Source organism: Mauremys reevesii, linkage group 1 (genome assembly GCF_016161935.1).
Source record: "Mauremys reevesii isolate NIE-2019 linkage group 1, ASM1616193v1, whole genome shotgun sequence".
Taxonomy (NCBI): Eukaryota; Metazoa; Chordata; order Testudines; family Geoemydidae; genus Mauremys; species Mauremys reevesii.
The window spans coordinates 103061367-103080018 of NC_052623.1; the positions used below are offsets into that span (position 1 = coordinate 103061367).

At 38.8% G+C, this 18652-nt stretch overlaps 1 protein-coding gene and 1 long non-coding RNA gene across 3 annotated transcripts in view; both read left to right on the forward strand.

Moving 5' to 3' along the window:
* The window catches only part of CLYBL (citramalyl-CoA lyase), a 247583-nt gene that overhangs the window by 6583 nt on the left and 222348 nt on the right, over positions 1-18652 (forward strand). The window lies entirely within an intron of this gene.
* Positions 891-5345, forward strand: LOC120401886. The gene is made up of 2 exons (XR_005596811.1): positions 891-1081; positions 5146-5345. It is a non-coding gene; the product is annotated as an uncharacterized LOC120401886 (long non-coding RNA).

An 18652-nucleotide genomic window follows, 5' to 3' on the forward strand; every position in this document is an offset into this window, starting at 1 on the left:
ATTCTTGCCTCAGCTGATTGCTGAGTGCTTCCTTTCAGCAAGATGCATGTAAATAGTTGGTCTCTCCTAGCCAGCAGTGACTCCCTTCACCATCCTCTCTCTAGAGTTGCCTGTTTCTAGGGCAAAGGCTAGCAATGCTAGATGAACTGCATGGCATAGCAACTGCTGGGAATGCTAGAAAAATTAAATTGAGCCTTGCCTGGAGAGGGCTTAATCCAAGGGGGGGTCAAGAGCTAGAAGGAAAGACCCTTTTAGTGGGGATAAAGGTGAAGAGGTCTTCTAAGCCATTGTTGCTGAGATGAGCATAGGTAGAATTAATGGACTGATTCAGCTCGCTAGATGCCCCTCCTGTTGTGGAAATGAAAGGGTGGTTTTAACTGGAGAGACAGATGTTGGGCCCAGACTGCTCCCCAAGATCTGAATCAGGACGGTTGACTGATGAGGAGGAACAAAAAGTCCTTGCCGTGCAATAAGTTAGCTAAATGGGAGTGGGAAGAGAAACCAGAGGGACAACTTAAAGTATACAGTCCATGCACGTATTCACTGAATTTAATTCCATGTTTCCTGGTCTTTGTCTAACGGGAGTCTGTGTAGTTATGGAAATAATGATAGCAGGTGCTTTATGGGTTTTCTGCATAATGGCCGTGTAGAATTTTTTCAGGCAGTGGCAGTAAGGCTAGGTGCTCATGGTGATAAGTATGGGATAAATGCTGAATTGGATGGTAGAGTTGGCAGGTTACAGAGGGTAAATTCTTCTACAGAAAGTCGTCTTCTGATCTGGTGGCATTCTTTTCAGCTGTCACAGAAACTGTTCTTTGTGTTACTGTGACATCATTGCATCACTAAGAATCTGCTTTTTAAAGATGCCATCAGAATACTAAGGTGTGAATGTATCTTTATGTACATAGGAGGAGACCCTGTGTTCAGACCTGCAAAACTATTTTCATCTGTTTTCTTTTGTTCATAATGTTCCAAAGCTTTCATCTTTTGGACTGGAATTTTCTATAATTGGTATCTTCCCAAAGATAATTTTTTGAAAATTTGAATAAAATCCTTCCAAATATTTTTTAATATGGCTAAGGTAAAATATGTGCTATTCCTTGTTTTTTTTTTAAACTTTAGCCACACCTTTTTAGACAGGGTTATGGTAAAAACAGCTGGCGTGTTTTTGAAGATTGGCGTGTACGTAGTCCTTGTTGTAGGGTAGTGTATTTGCTTGGTTTGAAGAAAAAAATTCATTTAACCCTTTGAAATTGTGTACTGAGCACATTCCAGAGCAAATCTTTTACCCTCTATATCACACTTTTACCCTCTATATTGCATTTGTCTGCTCAGCTGTTTGAGAGCCCATTAACTTTAAGGACGTGTGTAAGTGTTTTCAGCTGGTTTCAAGTGGAGTGCCCCAAGGGTTGGTCCTGGGGCCTGTTTTGTTCAATATCTTCATTAAGGATCTGGAGGATGGCGTGGACTGCACTCTTAGCAAGTTTGCAGATTACACTAAACTGGGAGGAGTGGTAAATATGCTGGAGAGTAGGGATAGGATACAGAGGGACCTAGACAAATTAGAGGATTGGGCCAAAAGAAATATGATGAGGTTCAACAAGGACAAGTGCAGAGTCCTGCACTTAGGACGGAAGAATCCCATTCACTGTTACAGAGTAGGGACTGAATGGCTAGGAAGCAATTCTGCAGAAAAGGAGCTAGGGGTTACAGTGGATGAGAAGCTGGATATGAGTCAACAGTGTGCCCTTGTTGCCAAGAAGGCTAATGCCATTTTGGGCTGTATAAGTAGGGGCATTGCCAGCAGATCGAAGGACGTGATCATTCCCCTCTATTCGACATTGGTGAGGCCTCATCTGGAGTAGTGTGTCCAATTTTGGGCCCCACACTACAAGAAGGATGTGGAAAAATTGGAAAGAGTCCAGCGGAGGGCAACAAAAATGATTAGGGGGCTGGAGCACATGACTTATGAGGAGAGTCTGAGGGAACTGGGATTGTTTAGTCTGCAGAAGAGAAGAATGAAGAGGGATTTGATAGCTGCTTTCAACTACCTGAAACGGGGTTCTAAAGAGGATGGATCTAGACTGTTGTCAGTGGTAGCAGATGACAGAACAAGGAGTAATGGTCTCAAGTTGCAGTGGAGGAGGTTTAGGTTGGATATTAGGAAAAACTTCTTCACTAGGAGAAGCACTGTGGTGAAGCACTGGAATGGGTTACCTAGGGAGGTGGTGGAATCTCCTTCCTTAGAGGTTTCTAAGATCAGGCTTGACAAAGCCCTGGCTGGGATGATTTAGTTGGGAATTGGTCATGCTTTGAGCAGGGGGTTGGACTAGATGACCTCCTGAGGTCCCTTCCAACCCTGATATTCTATGATTGTGGCATAAACCTGTTACATATCAAGTGCACAGAGTCGAATCAGTTTCTCAGTCAATAAAATGAGTGTAGCAGCATCTGAAGTGTTGATGCTTACTAAGTGTTTAAAAGTGGTGTAGGAGTGTAAGATTTTACTTTTGTTAATAATTCCATTTCAGACCACATTCAGAGACCAAGTATACTTGATATAATACTTCTACACTTGGATTAAGACTAATTTATAACATTGAGGGCTTTCTTGTTTTTTTAGCTCCAGCTGTTCTCTGTCTCAGTGGTTCTCAACCTTTCTAGATTACTGTACCCCTTTTAGGAGTCTGATTTGTCTTGTGTGCCCCAATATCACCTCAGGTAAAAACTACTTGCTTACATCATCAGACATAAAAATACAGTGTCACAGTACGCTACTACTGAAAACTTGCTTACTTTCTCATTTTGTCTGTATAAAAATTTTAGTTTGTACTGACTTTGATAGTGTATTTTATATAGCATGTTGAAAAAGTAGGCAAATATCTAGATCTGTTGATGTATCCCCTGGAAGGCCTCTGCATACCCCCAGGGGTACATGTACTCCTGGTTGAGAACCACTGCTCTATTTCCACTGCAGGAAAGTGCTGCATCTTTACTGTTTCTCAAGAAATGCAAGTTTGTGGCTACTTGGAAAGCTAGTATCAGTGTTTCAGAGTGGTAGCCATGTTAGTCTGTATCAGAAAAAGAAGGAGGAGTACTTGTGGCACCTTAGAGACTAACAAATTTATTTGGGCATAAGCTTTTATGGGCCCAAATAAATTTGTTAGTCTCTAAGGTGCCACAAGTACTCCTCGTTCTTTTAGTATCAATGTTGTTTTTCATAGATTGGACACTGGAGGGTGCTAATGCAATGGGAGCTGAAATTATCCTAGACATTAAAGGTTCTTCTTGTATAGTTTGATACTTTGTTGCAACATTTATGTGAGCATATATAAAGTAATTGCTCAATGGCAGCAAATCTTGTTGATATTGTTTTTAGAATCTTAACTGAGGGCATCAGTGAAGTGTTAAGAGTGTCTGTGTAGATGAGGTATCTCTTTCCTAACCCTTTAGTGAAAATAACTAGTTCTGGGTTTTTCAGATTTTAAAAATGTTCTGTTCAGGATTCTGGGATGAACTGTGTTTGTGACTTTCTAATGACAAACATTTTAAACTGGCAAAACACACTCACCACTAGTGGGCGGGCGGCTGGCGAGCAGGGATCTGGCCAGCAGCAGGTCCCGCCAGTACTTATTGGGGGCAGGAGGAACAGAAAATACGGGACAATTGTCTGTTTTTAAGAAAAAGTTGGGACACCTGCTGGAGGGCTTAAATATGGGACTGTCCCTTTAAAAATGGGACATCTGGTTACCCTACACAGAATATGTACAGATTAAGTAGAATTTTGTACAAATGCATTTTCCCTAAACAATGGTTCCCAACCTTTTTTTCTTTTCTCAGGATGTGTGGGTGGATGAGTGTGTGGGGGTGTAGTTGTGGGGTTGGCATAAGAACATAAAAACAGACATACTGAGTCAGACCAATGGTCCATCAAGCCCAGTATTCTGTCTTCTGACAAAGGCCAATGCCAGGTGCTTTGCAGGGAATGAACAGAACAGGCAATCATCAAGTGATCCATCCCATCACCCATTCCCAGCTTCTGGCAACTGGGTGACTTCTTCTCCCCTTCCCAAACATATCCTCATGCTGTGTCAAGATTTTTCAGTTCAGTTTGTGTAGGTTGTGCCCTCTTTTATCCTGAGAGACTTTGCACTATTACCTGCAATCCTGTTAAACTCAAATATTATAATTCCTTATTATATGGTGGATAAATGGGCCCTATAGCAAATATACAGGGTCATATTGAGTTTGATCCTACAGGTTGCTGAGTGTCTTCTGAAAGGACAAAGTACCTTCAGTTCCTGTTGACTTCAGTGGAGATGGAGGGCCTAAATTCTTCACAGGAAGTGCTAAACACTGCAGCTCCTGGGATTGAGCCTTCATGCCCCGCCTGTGTTCTTTGTACTGGGTGTTTGTAAAGTGGGGAACTGATTTTAAGTCCACTCTGTAGGCTTTTAAATCCCTTAATGGGAAGCATGGGGCAAGATTTGAGACATTCCCTGTAAGCTGCATCCTGGCAAGCAAATGCGCCCTGACATTAGCAACTTTTTAGGAGTTCCACTTTTGATCAGAGGGTAATTGAATTTACCAGTTTCTGCTCCTCAGCTCATCCCTCCCTACTTGTAAGTAAAACATATGAACACTTTTTTTTTCTGAGGTGTTTTTAGTTTTAACCTCCCTCAGTCTGTGTGCAGGACACCTCTCACTCACCCCTTTCTAAATTAAGTCACCTTAGTTGGCATGTTAAAATGTTTTATTTAGCATTCTTATTATGGGTTTGAAAGTGTTTGAACAGGACCCCAAGCATCTCGGTGGGATGGCAGCACTTAGTAAATATTATTAGAGAAAAGAATATTCTTCCCTCTTCTACCTCACATGGATGTGAAACCCAAGAAGTTTGCAGAATGTCCACACACAAAAAACAGGCGGAATTAACTTGCTATTATTGACCCCAATATGTGCTAAACTTGAACTGAAGTCCCCTGTTAATTTCCCCCTCTTTTCCTTAAACACTGCTCTATTACCTCACTATTCTCCTGTAACCCCTTTCGCCTCTGAATGTAGCTAGCATAAGTTTGAATTACCTGTTATCATGGGATAGGCAAGGCTCTAGTAATCTCTGTCTTTCCTTGTCTGTCCCTACAGGGCTGGATCAATGTACTACCATGGACTGAGTAGATGAACTTTCTTGCCTTTATTCTATTATTTTAATTAAACACGGTTAGCATCAGGACCTCTGCAGTGATGAAAGGGAAATGATGAAACTTTGAAGAATTTGGGACATAGAGTTGATCTCTAAATTTTAATGTACTCTTTGCATTAAAGCAGTTAATAGATACATTTTATATTGAGCTTTCAGGTGACCTAATTTCCCTTAGTACTGTACATTTAGTTTTACACATCTGCACCTAATTTGTAAAAAGGACTTAATGAGAAACTTCAAACAGTTTAAATGTCAATTACAAAGAAAGCGAGGTTTTAAAGTTCCAGTAATCTGTCCATACTGGTCATTGAAACATGATCCCAGGTGGATGTAATTCAAGACAGATGGCATTCCAGAGGCATAATTACAAAGAGCTTATATATTTTCAACACTAACAAGCTGTCACGCTATGTTGTAGCTACACTTGCGGTACTGTATGACTACAGTTTCTGTTTTATCTGGTGTGGACTTGATATCAAGAGTTTTAATTCTCCACTTCTTGCCCCGAGCACCCACTAACGGTTTAAGGAGAGGAAGAATATTTTGTAGGATTAGTTTACATTGATTGGTCCTGTTGTTTCCTAAAAGATGTTGTTCACAAAAAAGGGAAGAAAAATGGAGCATGTTATATAAACTAGCTCATCACGTAATTATTTTTATTTCCTTTTATTTCCAAATTATTGTATTTGTATTGATTCCCAGGAAATAGCTATGAAGAATTGCTAAAAGTTCACAACATTCTGGATGTTTTCAGATGACTTTTCTAACTGAGAACCTATGAAATAAAGCTCCATTTATTTGGAAAATTAAAGCTAAAGGGATTATTATCACTTGCACTGGTAAATCAGAAGTAACTCCCACTGAGGTAAATCTGGAGTCACATGCCCAGTGTGTAAAGTCAGTTTTGAATTATATGTAAGGGTTTGATTATGAGGTTGGACCCAAGTTTTAGGGCAGAGCTAATCATATTGAACAGAAAATAAATGAAAGCTTTATTTTTGATTGAAATAATTAGCTGTGTGCTATATTCTTAGACATTTAAATATTATAAAATTAAATATATTTAGCAGTTTAGACAAATTAATTTTGTGGCCCTTAGTACTGACCAATAAAACATGACTGCCTATATAATTTTCATTTGCATTGTTTTTTGTTTTTGTTATCATTAGAACAAGAAAACAAAAGTATTTAAACTGCTAATTAGAATTTTATTTTTATATGCTCATCTTTAAGGTTTTACAGAGTATTAGCAGTCAAAATTTAAGATGTCTTCCTGCATTCAGACTTTTTGTTTGTTACATTAAACATACAAACATGCACACTTACATATATACAGCAGAACCTGTGAAGGGGCATGTGTATTAAAGAGCACACATTTTATGCTAATTCAGCTACGTCTCAAGTAAGAATGTAGAGGAGTGGAGAAGGGCTAAGATGCTTGTTACTTGAAATGTCTGAATTAAGTGTTGAGCTTCTTCCCTGTTTAATTTTAAAAAAATCAAAGTATGTTGTAAAATGTTCTAAAAACATCTTAACCTGTTTTCCTGCTTGGAAAAATGCAAGTGCTATTTTGACGCACAAAGCTCTCCAACAAACAAGTTGGGCTTCAGAGCCACACTTGAAACAAAATTCCAATTTTATCTACAGTTTACTAGTTTTCCCATTTTATGCAGTGGCATTTGAATGCCCTCTAGTAATTGGTTTGTTGTTGTTTTTTTGTTTTTTTTTGTTTTTTAGCAAAAAAACAAAGCTTATTAGCACCGTATTTGGCATGTCATGAATCATTAAATCTTTATATAAATTCAGAAGTAATTTATAGCATACAAAATCCTCTGATATATATTCTCCCCCCCCCCCCCCCCATCTAGGCTGCTGGGTTGTGATCAGTTTTCAAAGCATAGCATGTCAGTTCCAGTAGACTGCGAACAAATACTTGTTAGTTCAGAAATTGTGTATAATTCTCTGGGTGTAGAAAAACTGTTTTCTTTTGATGGACATTGTTCAATATACCCAGCAGTGATGAGTAGGTAAAAGTGTGTGAAAGCAGAAGGAAGGAAAGCGTCACTTAGTTAAGCTTTTTATTTGTGCAAATTAGTTTTACAGCTACATTTTCTACCTATATTTGATACTAGTAAGCCTTGATCCCTGGTATTTTTCTCCTGGAGGAATTCTCCGTCTGACCCACTCCCAGGCTTTGTATGGGTAACATACTGTGGTCATATGTTTGGATCAAGCTTCACTTTAAGACCTAAACTAGTCATTAAAGACTGAGTGGGAAAGTTCCTTGCACCTGGGAAATTAGGAGAGCAGAAGCAAGAGACATGGCCGCATCCTTTCCCTGGTGGTTCTTCACCTGTGAATTTGAATGGTGGTGGTAATAAAAGTTTTGTGGACCTCATTTTATGTGAGACCATTAAGCAACATGAGAATCTGGGACTAGCTACCCTTCAGATTTCAGGACACTAAAAGGTGCCATTTATAAGTTTAAAGTGCCTGCAGGAAGGCAAAACAGGCTTGTAAACTTAAACTCGAGACTCCAGAAGGTAACAGGTTTGTAGTGTGGGCTACACACTTAGATTATCAAAATTGCAAATGTGCTTTATGGTTTTTTGTTTTTTTTTAATTGGAAAACATCTGCCTATAAAAAGCTGATACAACTTTTCATACTTCTCACTGGTGTTGTTACTATCTCTTATGTCATAGAAAAGACATGATTGTGAATGGCCCTGCTATAAATCCTAAATTGTCATTACAGCACCAGCTGCCAGAGCCTAGGGCCTGTTATCATTCTCATTATAACCTACTATTTTGCTGAGCTACTAATTTAGCTATTCAGATTTGTTTCTGTAAGATGGGGAGGAAGTTGATCTGTTTAGGAATATTTTGCAAACTTGGAGCTTATTATGTAGAGTAGGCCTTTTTGTATTAAATATCTCAACCTTTTTTATTGTTTGAAAACTAACAGTGTATGTATAACATTTTCAATGATTTAAGTATGATTTCTCTATTAGTATTGACAATGGTCTGTAGTAGAGCAACATACTAAGAAGTTAAATGTCTATCCGTGCAATAGACTCTAATGGTTCTAAAGCAGTGAGCACCGTCTACTGAATAAAGAATATTCGGAGTTTCTGTAAGTGAATTTAGAGATGATGAATGGTGCTAGAATGGCAGCCCAGGGAAACTGAAGTTCACTATTTGTTCACAGAACCAGGTACAGCTTTCCTCACCAAGCTCAACCACTATATTTCAACCCAGACCTTGTGGGATCACCTCTAGGATATGATGGAAATTTGTTTTTGCCCTGTGCTAAGCCCCTCTGGGACTGTCAGTTGTGATGGTGATTTTTGTGATTTGATCCACTGAGCCCAAAATTTCAAAATGCCTAAAATTAGGCACTTGAATCTATATTTATTCACTTAAATAAGTGGGCCATTTTCGTAAGTGCTGGGAACAGAGTTCCCATTGATTGCAATTGACTACTCTCAGCTTCCATTGACTGCATTGAGATTACTCTTGGGAGTAAAGTTACTCAAATGTATGTTTATAGGCTCAGACCCGAAATTCCATGAATGATAGGAGGTCTGCACAGGAGTATCGGGGAGTAGAATTTGGCATTTATAATCTTTATTCTAATTTTCTAAGTGCAAGGGGTTAATTAAATACTTAGATGAGTCTGCCTGCTTTAAAATAAGGGTGTTTATGAATACTTTTGTCAGCAGTTACTGATGGTATTTCTAAAATAAAATAATTCAATGTGTAAACCAGTGTCTAAGGATATAATTCTTCTAGAGGGTCTCAATATTAAAAACAATAATGATTCAGAATTATTTTCTCACTTTGCTCTGTCTTCCTGGATTTTTTCTGTTGTTACATAGGTTGATCCACTTGGGCCCCAATTCTGCATTGAGTTGAATGTAATCCCTGGACCTTTGCAGAGCTGATTGCAGGATTCAGACCTTGATATCTACTTTTAAAAGGCAGTTATGTGACTGTTTATGTTAGAGCCAGCTGTTTTGATGCTGTAGCTACGTTGCTAGTTGACAAGATTGAAATTATTTTTCTTTATGGTCAAACAGTGATACCCTTACTCATGTTGGGTAGTCCCTTACTCTTTACAAGTTGACTCATTGACTTCTGTGGACTACTCACTGTTCCATATGAATATCACAATCTGCCTCTCTGTGTGTTGGCTTTTCAGTATTTTGTCACAACATGTATATGGTGGCAGTCTTGCAGAGACATAAAAAAAAAATCTATATTTTTCCTTGTAAAATAAGTACAGTTTCTAGATGGCATTTAATAAATAATTTAAAATGTAACTTTTGTCTTTTTGAACTTTAAACCTAAAATCCATAATAATATTTCATTGTAGTCTCTCTGTGTTGATTTATCTAGCCTTTAAATACAAACTTGTGTTTAGAGTTTGTGCATTAAATATTGGGTGGTGGGTTGTTTTGTTAAATCTGCAACTTATTACTCAAAGCATTTAAAATTGTTGGGTCAGTGCAAAATATTGACTTCAGCATATTGAAAGCATAAAAACTCTTTTTTGTTGGTAACTACTCTTTGGAGAAGTTGATAGATGTGAAAAACATTTAGCAGTGTTTTTCCCCCCCTTCCCGTGAAACTAAGCTACTGAGGAAATTTTCCTACTGCTGTATGCTGCAATATGTCAGAAACACCGATATGTTATAGATGCATCATCATCTAAAAGGAAAAATTGAGTGTGGGTTTGAAGTCGACAAGTGATGAAAGTAGCCCTGAGGTTGTCAATTAGAAAGCCAAGGCCTGGAACTGATAAGTTAATGGGCATTCCCCCTCCCCACCCCTGTTCCACCTCCTCTCCCTGCCCCCTTTTTTTCAAGTCTGCAAGATCTTTATTGCTGAGGATATAAAAAAAAATCATGTTGGTCTATGTCCCAAAAAATATCCTACTTAACAGTATTCACTTAAATACCTGGTGCCTTTGTTTGACTTGTTACAAGTTTCTTAATATAAATCGATAAGCAGTGAGAAATGGAAACATGGCAAATAGAAAATTATCCCTCTCTCTTTTGGTTTATGCTGAGTTTTTCTTTTTAACATTTAACAGACCACTCCATGGGACCATGTAATAATGTTCAACAGTGTTGCAGGATTTGTTTTCTACCATATATTTGCTTGCTGGTTTTAAGATGTGCAATTTAATTTTTGAGTCGAAAAATTATGTCTTCTTCTGGAGAGGCGAAAGGGCAGCATATTGTTTTCTTCTTGAAGTGGGTGTTAGTTGTCCAAACATGTTTTTTAGGTTTTTTTTAGTATTTAAAAAAGCTTATATTAGCTGATTTTATCAGTTTATGCAGATTTTAATATTTTTAGGCATATCTTCTTATGTGGTTTAAGGGAGAGAACAAGAATTTACAAATGAAAGCAGTTTTGAAGTGCTAACAGGTACAGACTACAGCTGAGACTTGCACTCTGCTGTGAAGAAAAACTTTTAGTCCATTTTTATTTTTTTAAATTGACGCTTGTTAATTTAACGTTTTAGTGATTGTAAAAGGTTTCATATTGACAGCCCCGAAGTTTGAAGCCTCTATCCATAGCACAACTACCACAAGGGCAGTAGCAATACAGATTTTCCACATAAACCTGGCTCAAACCAGAACAGAGTAGTTCCAAGCATGAAAAAATAGTTCAGTCTCCATACATGTTCAGTCCTTGATCTCCTCTATTTAGACTACTGACAGCTATGATGTTTCTCAGTGACCTCTGCACATGTGTTGCAGGGCAATGATTTGCAGTCACTACTCACCTGTGGCCATCAAGTGCAATGGGGAGTTCTTTTTAAGAACTGATGGGATGATATGACCTTCAGGTCTGAATTTGGGCTGGTGACATGGAGCTATAATGGGTTGGCAATCTCTGGCATGAGGCTCGCCAGGGTAAGCACCCTGGCGGGCCAGGCCAATTTGTTTATCTTCCACGTCGGCAGGTTCAGCGGACCGCAGCTCCCACTGGCTGCGGTTCACTGTCCCAGGCCAATGGGGGAGGCAGGAAGCCGCGGCCAGCACATCCCTCGGCCCGTGCAGCTTCTTGCCGCCCCCATTGGCCTGGGACGGCGAACCGCGGCCAGTGGGAGCTGCGGTCCGCTGAACCTGCCGACGTGGCAGGTTGCCGACCCCTGAGCTATAATCAATTGTATGAGCTGCTCCCTTTCCTCTCCTTTTCCACCCCTGATTTTTAAGAAAAATAAAATACATCTTAACTGAAATAACTCACACCAAGAATTGTGATTAAAGACATGTTACTGTGTAATGGATTTCACTTAGAACTATTCACCTGATAGGGAAAATTAATAAATCTAACATGGTGAGCAGTTGCTCTTGTCCAATATTTTCTCAGAAGTTTAGACAGGTAGGAGATTTAAATCTTAAATAATCTTCTGTTCTTCCCACACCCTATATTAACTTGTTTCCTGAAATGGTAGAGTCTTACAGTTTTATTCATAATAATGAAAATACACCACAATACCTTTGATGGAATAGTGTATCCTGTTGCACAACATGGCTGAAATGCTGACCTGTTATAAGGAGAATAATGTCAAGGAGGTGTAATGATGAGGCTCTTGGGATAGCCTGTAATTCTTTTTCTACTCAGATTTCACCTCTTCCAAAATAGCATAATCGCTGTACGTTCTTCGGAGTGGAACCTTCACCTCAATTGAAATCTTACATTTACAGGAAGAAGAAATTCTGCTATCTGTGCATGCCCACTACTAATAATGACAGTCTGTGAATCCACTGAATTTATTTCCTGAATGTCCTTGTGTAAAGCCAACAGACCCTGGTAGTAAGCAGGTGGGATCAAATTTAGGACCTCTGGAGCTTAGTGTATGACTCTACTACATGAGTTAAAAAGCCACATGCTTCTGAGCTAAGGCTGTAGAGCAGACTCTTAATCTCTGGTCTTGGTGCCACTAAAGGGGACAGAGCACCACATCCAGGAGGTGTGGGTTACACTTGCACAAGTAGATAATGTCAAATCAACAAAGTACATATTTCAGAAAAATGGTCATATCTTTCCAAACTTCTTTCTTAATTTCCTTTTTACATACTTTTTACATCTGTACATCTACCAGCACTGTTGAGCACTGTGCCATATGGATGCAGTTTAGCTAAACCAGTCACTTTCACTGTAAAAGGTAGACTTATGCAAGAAATCCCCAAACTGTTTCTGTCAGTTTGTGCAGCAGCATGTTGCTGTCTTCACTTGTCTTTTGTTAAACAACTTTTCTTCACTGTTGGTAATCTTGCTTTTGTCAGCATAAAGTCTATAGCTCTGTCCCACCCAGAGAGTGGTTTATGGAACTGATACTTTTGGCAATTTTTAAGTACACCTCCCTTCCTCCTCCTTGTGAATGGAGCCTTGCCTCTATTCACCCAGTGTACGGTGGGGTCAAGAGAAGTGATCTATGCCACTTATTTTGCACCACACAAAATTGCATTTTGAGGACCAAAGCATAAGAGAGGATGTCCAAGAACTGCTCTGGGGAGACTGCCAAATGAATGTGGTATGGAGCCCCACAGAGAGATCAATGACATTTTTTCACCTTCCCACAATTTCACTCACTTTGTAGTACAAGACCCCTGGATTGAGGGAAGCTTCTCGCCTCCCCACAAGGTTAGGTCTAAAGCAGGTTCTTCTTATAATGTCTGCCACACATGTAAATCTAACCACCATGTGTATCTCTCCCATTCTAAACAAATAACAGCCAGAGGTCAATCTATATTTAAATTAAATGTTTTTTTCTCCCTAGTATCTGCCTTGCCTCTCTAAGATATCAGTGACAGTCCCTCCATCTTTTCCAGAAGTTGGCATGAGCATCCTCTAGCTCAGCTCTTCAATATTTTTGTTTCTTCCCTCTTTAAAGAAACTGAACTAAGAGAAAACAAGCAATAGAAAACTATAAACAAGTGTAGGCTGGGAAAGCATTATCTAAATTGTATCTGTTCTCCAAAAGATAGTGAGATCTCATAATTGTGTGGCTCTTCAGATGAGGAGCCTAAAAATAAGGGGGGCAGCTTGTTCAGCTTTGATGACTTGGAACATTTTAATTGAAAAAGATTCCTATGCAATAGAAATCAAGAAAACAGAAGACAAATCTCCAACCTCTTCCAAAGACTCACTGAAAGTGAAGTGTGGCAAAGAGGTATTTCCAGGTCCTGAGTCCTTAAAAGAAATACAGTAGTGGACTTAGGCTTTACACAGATAAAAAAGGTCTGTTAAATTAATTATACAAGACTCACTAAAGTCAACACAGTCCCTAAAACAGATTATCTCAGCCCTAACTAAAGGACTGTCCTCCTGCTGGAAAAAGCAGCTGTGCTTTTCCTACAGGAAAAAAACAAAATTTGAATGTGCCAGGAAAAGGAAGCATTCCTTGGGACAGCCATAGTCTATTTGTCAATCTCCGTGGTTGTCCTATTCAGGCAAAGCATCTACTAGTATTAAAAAATGGTAAGTACACAGAATCAAAACAATAAAGACATTTAGCATTAGCACGAACATCCTGTAATTACATATATGTGTACATACACGTGTTACTGAATTGTAGTGCTGAATTAAATGCTATATAAAATAAAATTCTGTATTCTTCCCAGCTGTGCTCTAACAGTTGGAGTTTAGATGCACATACGATTTCTGTGAGATGTGATCTAGTCACCTCTCAGCTAAATCATACTCTTCAGAGAAACCCTAAAAAAGGAATAAAAGAAGCAATTGACTTAGCTGCTCTTAGACAAAACAGAGACAATGTCAAACCAAATTTAGACCCTTCTAGAAATCTAATAATCCTTTGGGTGCTCCTTTTTGATACTCTAGGCCTCAAAGCTATTTTGAGGGGTTGCATTCTTAGAGGACCACCTGAACGCCTCCCCCCCCCTTCCTGATTCTCCCATTCTAAACAAATAACCAGGAAGGTCTATAGATGGGAAGGGGAGATTGCCAACTCTTGATATGAACATGCTTACTAAAGGAACCAATAAAAAATGTTGTGAAGTTTCTTTACTGGTTGTCTTGAATTTTTCAAAATTTCACCAAAAAAGTTAAAAAACTTAGCACTGGTTGGGGGCGGGGGGAAATCTGAAATAAAAAACTGACAAAAAATTGATCCAAAAATCAAAATTCAGAAATTTTTTACTATCTCTATTCATACTAATATGCACATTGCAAGACCCAGTGACTAGGAAAATAAAATAAATTATGATCATGGGCTAATCTGCAATCAAAGAGCTTATGTCTCTGACAAGCGACGACAAGGCTTCTATGGGTGAAAAACATACCTATCTCAGTCACATGTGTCCAGTGCAAACTCGACACAAGGGTCCACAGATTCAGCCAATAACCCTGGAACCAAGCGAATGAAAAATCAAATTCTCTGTCCTGTCCATAAATATTCAGCATGTGGGACAGCCCACAGTAAATTTAGTTCTCTCTTCCAGCCGACAGGAAATTCCAGAAAAGTTGCTCCAAGCACTGAGAACGTAAGGCACAGAGGATGCACTCCCCTATCATCTCACTACTGAGAAGTCGACTTCCACAATTGGCCGATGATGCCAGCCTCCATCACTCACTTGTTAAATTTTCAGACACTTTCATGCTTTCTCCCATGCTGCCTCTCATGCTTCACAGGAACTCCTTGTAAACATCAACAAAACTAACACATTATCCTTTTCAAATCACCCCTTAAAACTATCTTTGCCATCATGCCTACAAAAAACTTGGCAACAATTAGGCTACTGGTGTGCTGAGGCCACTACATATCATGCTGAACAGTACTGTCTCATTGTTTCTTTGTTCCCCTGTCTGTATCTCTGTTGTCTCTTGTCTTATACTTTGATCATAATGTTTTGTAATCTCTTTGTTCTGTGTTTTGTACAGCACCTAGGACAACCCAAGGACCCTAGGCGCTGCGGTAATATTAATATTTTTCAGAGACATGCACTGGCGCATGGGAATAGTCCTCCTTCACTCACTCATCAAGGCCCTGATCCAGTGCCCATTGACATTAGTGGGAATCTTACCGTTGACTAATTGGCTTTGGATAAGATCCCTAGCCAAGATAGCCTGAGTGTTGAGCAAGACCAAGGCAAATTAATTCTCACCGTATTACACCAGCCATGCAGATGATAGTTCTTTTAATTGAAGAAGCACTAATATTTTGTCTTTGAGAATCCATATATCCATAGTCCTGCTGTCACTAAGACCAATCCACCATCAAACCCAGACAGCCTGAACATAACTACCCAAAGACTTATATGGTCAAACTGACCATATATGGCCCCTCAAAACAACTAGACAATGTTCTATTACAGTCAAGAAAAGTCTGCATATGCAAACCATAGTGCAGAATCTGGAAAATCTTCACCACATATGACCAGAATAAACAGACTCAGTGACAATATCTACTGAATCTATCTGGATTTCTTTCCTCGGGCTTTACTTGCACAGGGCAATGAGATTTTAGCCCTTTGCTAATCTCAATCAGGCTTGATTCAGAATCTGAAATCAGTGTATTTCCACTGACTCCAGTGAGTTTTGGATCAGGCCCTAAGTACTTTACAGATGAAGGAACAAAACTGCTTCTTGTTGCAACAACGTATTGTCTCTTTTCTCAGACCAGTAGTGAGACTACATTCAGTAGCCAGGCTCTCATCTCCATCTTGGACTTGAATAAGGAACTAAAAACCCTTAGGGCAACACCAGCAACCCTCCCTCAGTGTGTACTGCTTGTCTGTTAAAATATGCTTCCCATTACTAATGATCTTTAAGAGATGCACAGGTAGCAAGTTTCCATGAAGCAACCCTTTCTCAAGTCGGTTCTTAGGCCACCTCACAAATCCCCAGCAAAGATTAAGTCCGATACAGGGAGTGAGGCAAACTCTTTTTTTGTTTCATTGTTACCAGACCAACAGTTGAACCCTGCCAGCCCTGTTGCTCTTTTTTGTTCCTCTTCTCTTTGTGCCTTACTGCACTTCTCCTCTTACTTTCTGATTGATTGTCTTTGCAACCTCTCTCCACCTCTTTCTCTAGGTTTGAACTTTAAAAAGTGTGGGTTATTCGACTCTGGCTGCTGTTGAAGTTATTATCCAATTACATTAATGCTTGAGACAGTAATCCCTACTAGATAGAATTGACTACATAACTGGATATGTAGACTGTTCTTTATAAGCATATGGAGTAATATATAGTGCATGCATATTAGTTATCACTTTGTAGAGTAAAATATTATGGCACATTCCTCCCCACCCCCATCACCTCTGGAGGGTTCTTTCTTTCTTTACTAAAACACTGAGAATCTTGTATTTTTGGAGCCCCATGTCAATCACACGTTTCCTTGCTGTAGACTGAAGAGGACATCTTTCATAGGCCATCAATTCTGCTTCTTAATTGGCCGGAAGGTTAGCTACTGAATGAGGCAAAGGGTGCATAATGAGTGGAAAAGCTAAAACAACCTTGCTGATATATAAAATGTAATTATAGGGGAAAATACCCCAACAAACAAACATATTTGGAATTAGCATAATTTGTTCTGTGCCACCCAGGCAGCCCCACAGCCTTTTTCTGTGTGTTCCTCCAATCTCCTTGCCTGTTATTTTCCCATGACTTCCAGCTGATCAGTTTACTTTATAAGCTCTTCAGGGCAGTGCCTGTGTCTTACTTTTTAGGTAAAGTCCAATGCACACCTATGATGGTATATACAAATATTAAATAATGACAACATAGTGGAACATTGTTGCATAAGGGCACCATCAAGTTGTCTTTGCGCTCTGCATATTCAGTTAAATGTATTAATTTTTCCTAGTCTTACAGACCTTCTACATTTAAACACAATATATGGCTGGAATCTGTGGTCCTTAGATGTATTAATCCTGTCCAGCACTGTTGAAGTAGAAATCCAGACTGTCTGTCTTCTCTTCATGTGTGTATATCTAATAAAATTAGCTTAGTTTATTTCCAGGATGACTGAGACCATTTTGTTCCCTGTGATGTGTCAAAGCTCTCAGGGTAAGAAACTTATTCTGAATAAACCACAAGAAATACTTTAAAATAAAGATTTTTTTTAAATTGAGCTAGTGCTTGTAAAAGGTGCCAGATTTTAATTACAGTTGGCATTTCTGAGTGTACTGCTGGCAATGGCGAATATCTTGCTGAAAAAAGGCATAAATTTTGACACTGGCAATATGGGAGTCCATTGTAAGAGACAGTAAACCTAGTTCCATTCTGCTTTAATAAACTAGCTTAAGGGTAGAACATGAATGGTTAATATTTAAATAAAATGTTCAGTGTTAAATGTAAAGTTGTACTAATTTCAGACTCAAATTGTATAGTGATTCAGATTGTTAGAAAGCAGCATATGTAATAGCTTCTATCAAACGGTCTTTAAATAAGCATGCTTAAAGTGGGAAAATAGGATGCTTCATTACAAGAAATGAGGTTGGCATCTACCAGGTTTTCCATTAAGTTCCAGGTCACAGACAAATAAAGAAAGTATGTTAGGAAAAAAACCCTTTTTAAAAATAATTAGGGAGATGTCTGTTTTGTTCACCAGATGGAAAATCAGTGGTTGTGGGTGGTCTGTGCTGGATGGGGCATCTCACAATTGGCAGAACTATGCATTTAACTTTTAAAGTCCTGGGACAAAATGTGAAAGTAATTGACTGTTCAAAATGCTCCCTCTCTGGATACATATCAGTCCTTTTAAAACCAAGATTGGTGAGTTTTTGTCATTTCTTACAAAAACGCTCAGGCTATTGAATCCAGGCCTATTTGTTATTTTTGGTAGCTATTTATTAGGGACGTTTTATTGTGATTATACATGCATGCTCGTGTACTTGAATGCACACAGTAGCCCTACCAAGAGCTTTAGAATTCTTCATCAACATGTTCTGCTCATGCTTTTCATAATACTGTCAATGTTTGCAGTGTCCAGGGCATTTTGTAAATTGTTGGTTAACATGCTTTTATTTGTTTTTCTTGAGCTCATTTCTTTTTAAAATCCAAACCAAAAGATTTACCATATGCCAACACTCCACTGCTTCAGAAGACTAAATTGACTCCCTTTATTTGGAAGCAAAATAACAGGAATATGAAGGTATAGTACACTTCTTGTTAAACCAGTTCACTTCTTTTTTAATTTAGAAACAAATTCAAACTAATACAGTATGTGTAATACGAGGATGTAAATACACTTTAAGCCCTTTTCTTTGGCCATCTGTAACTTTGATAGCTGATCATGAACAAGACATCTCATCACTACTTTCTAGCCACCACATTAATTTGAAAAAAACAGATATAATTTCAACATTTGGAGTAAGCGTTAGAAATGCTTTTTGCTAATTTAGATCAAGAGTAACATAACTTATCTGAATTGTGTGAAGATTTTTTTGTGTTGAGATCACCACTTAA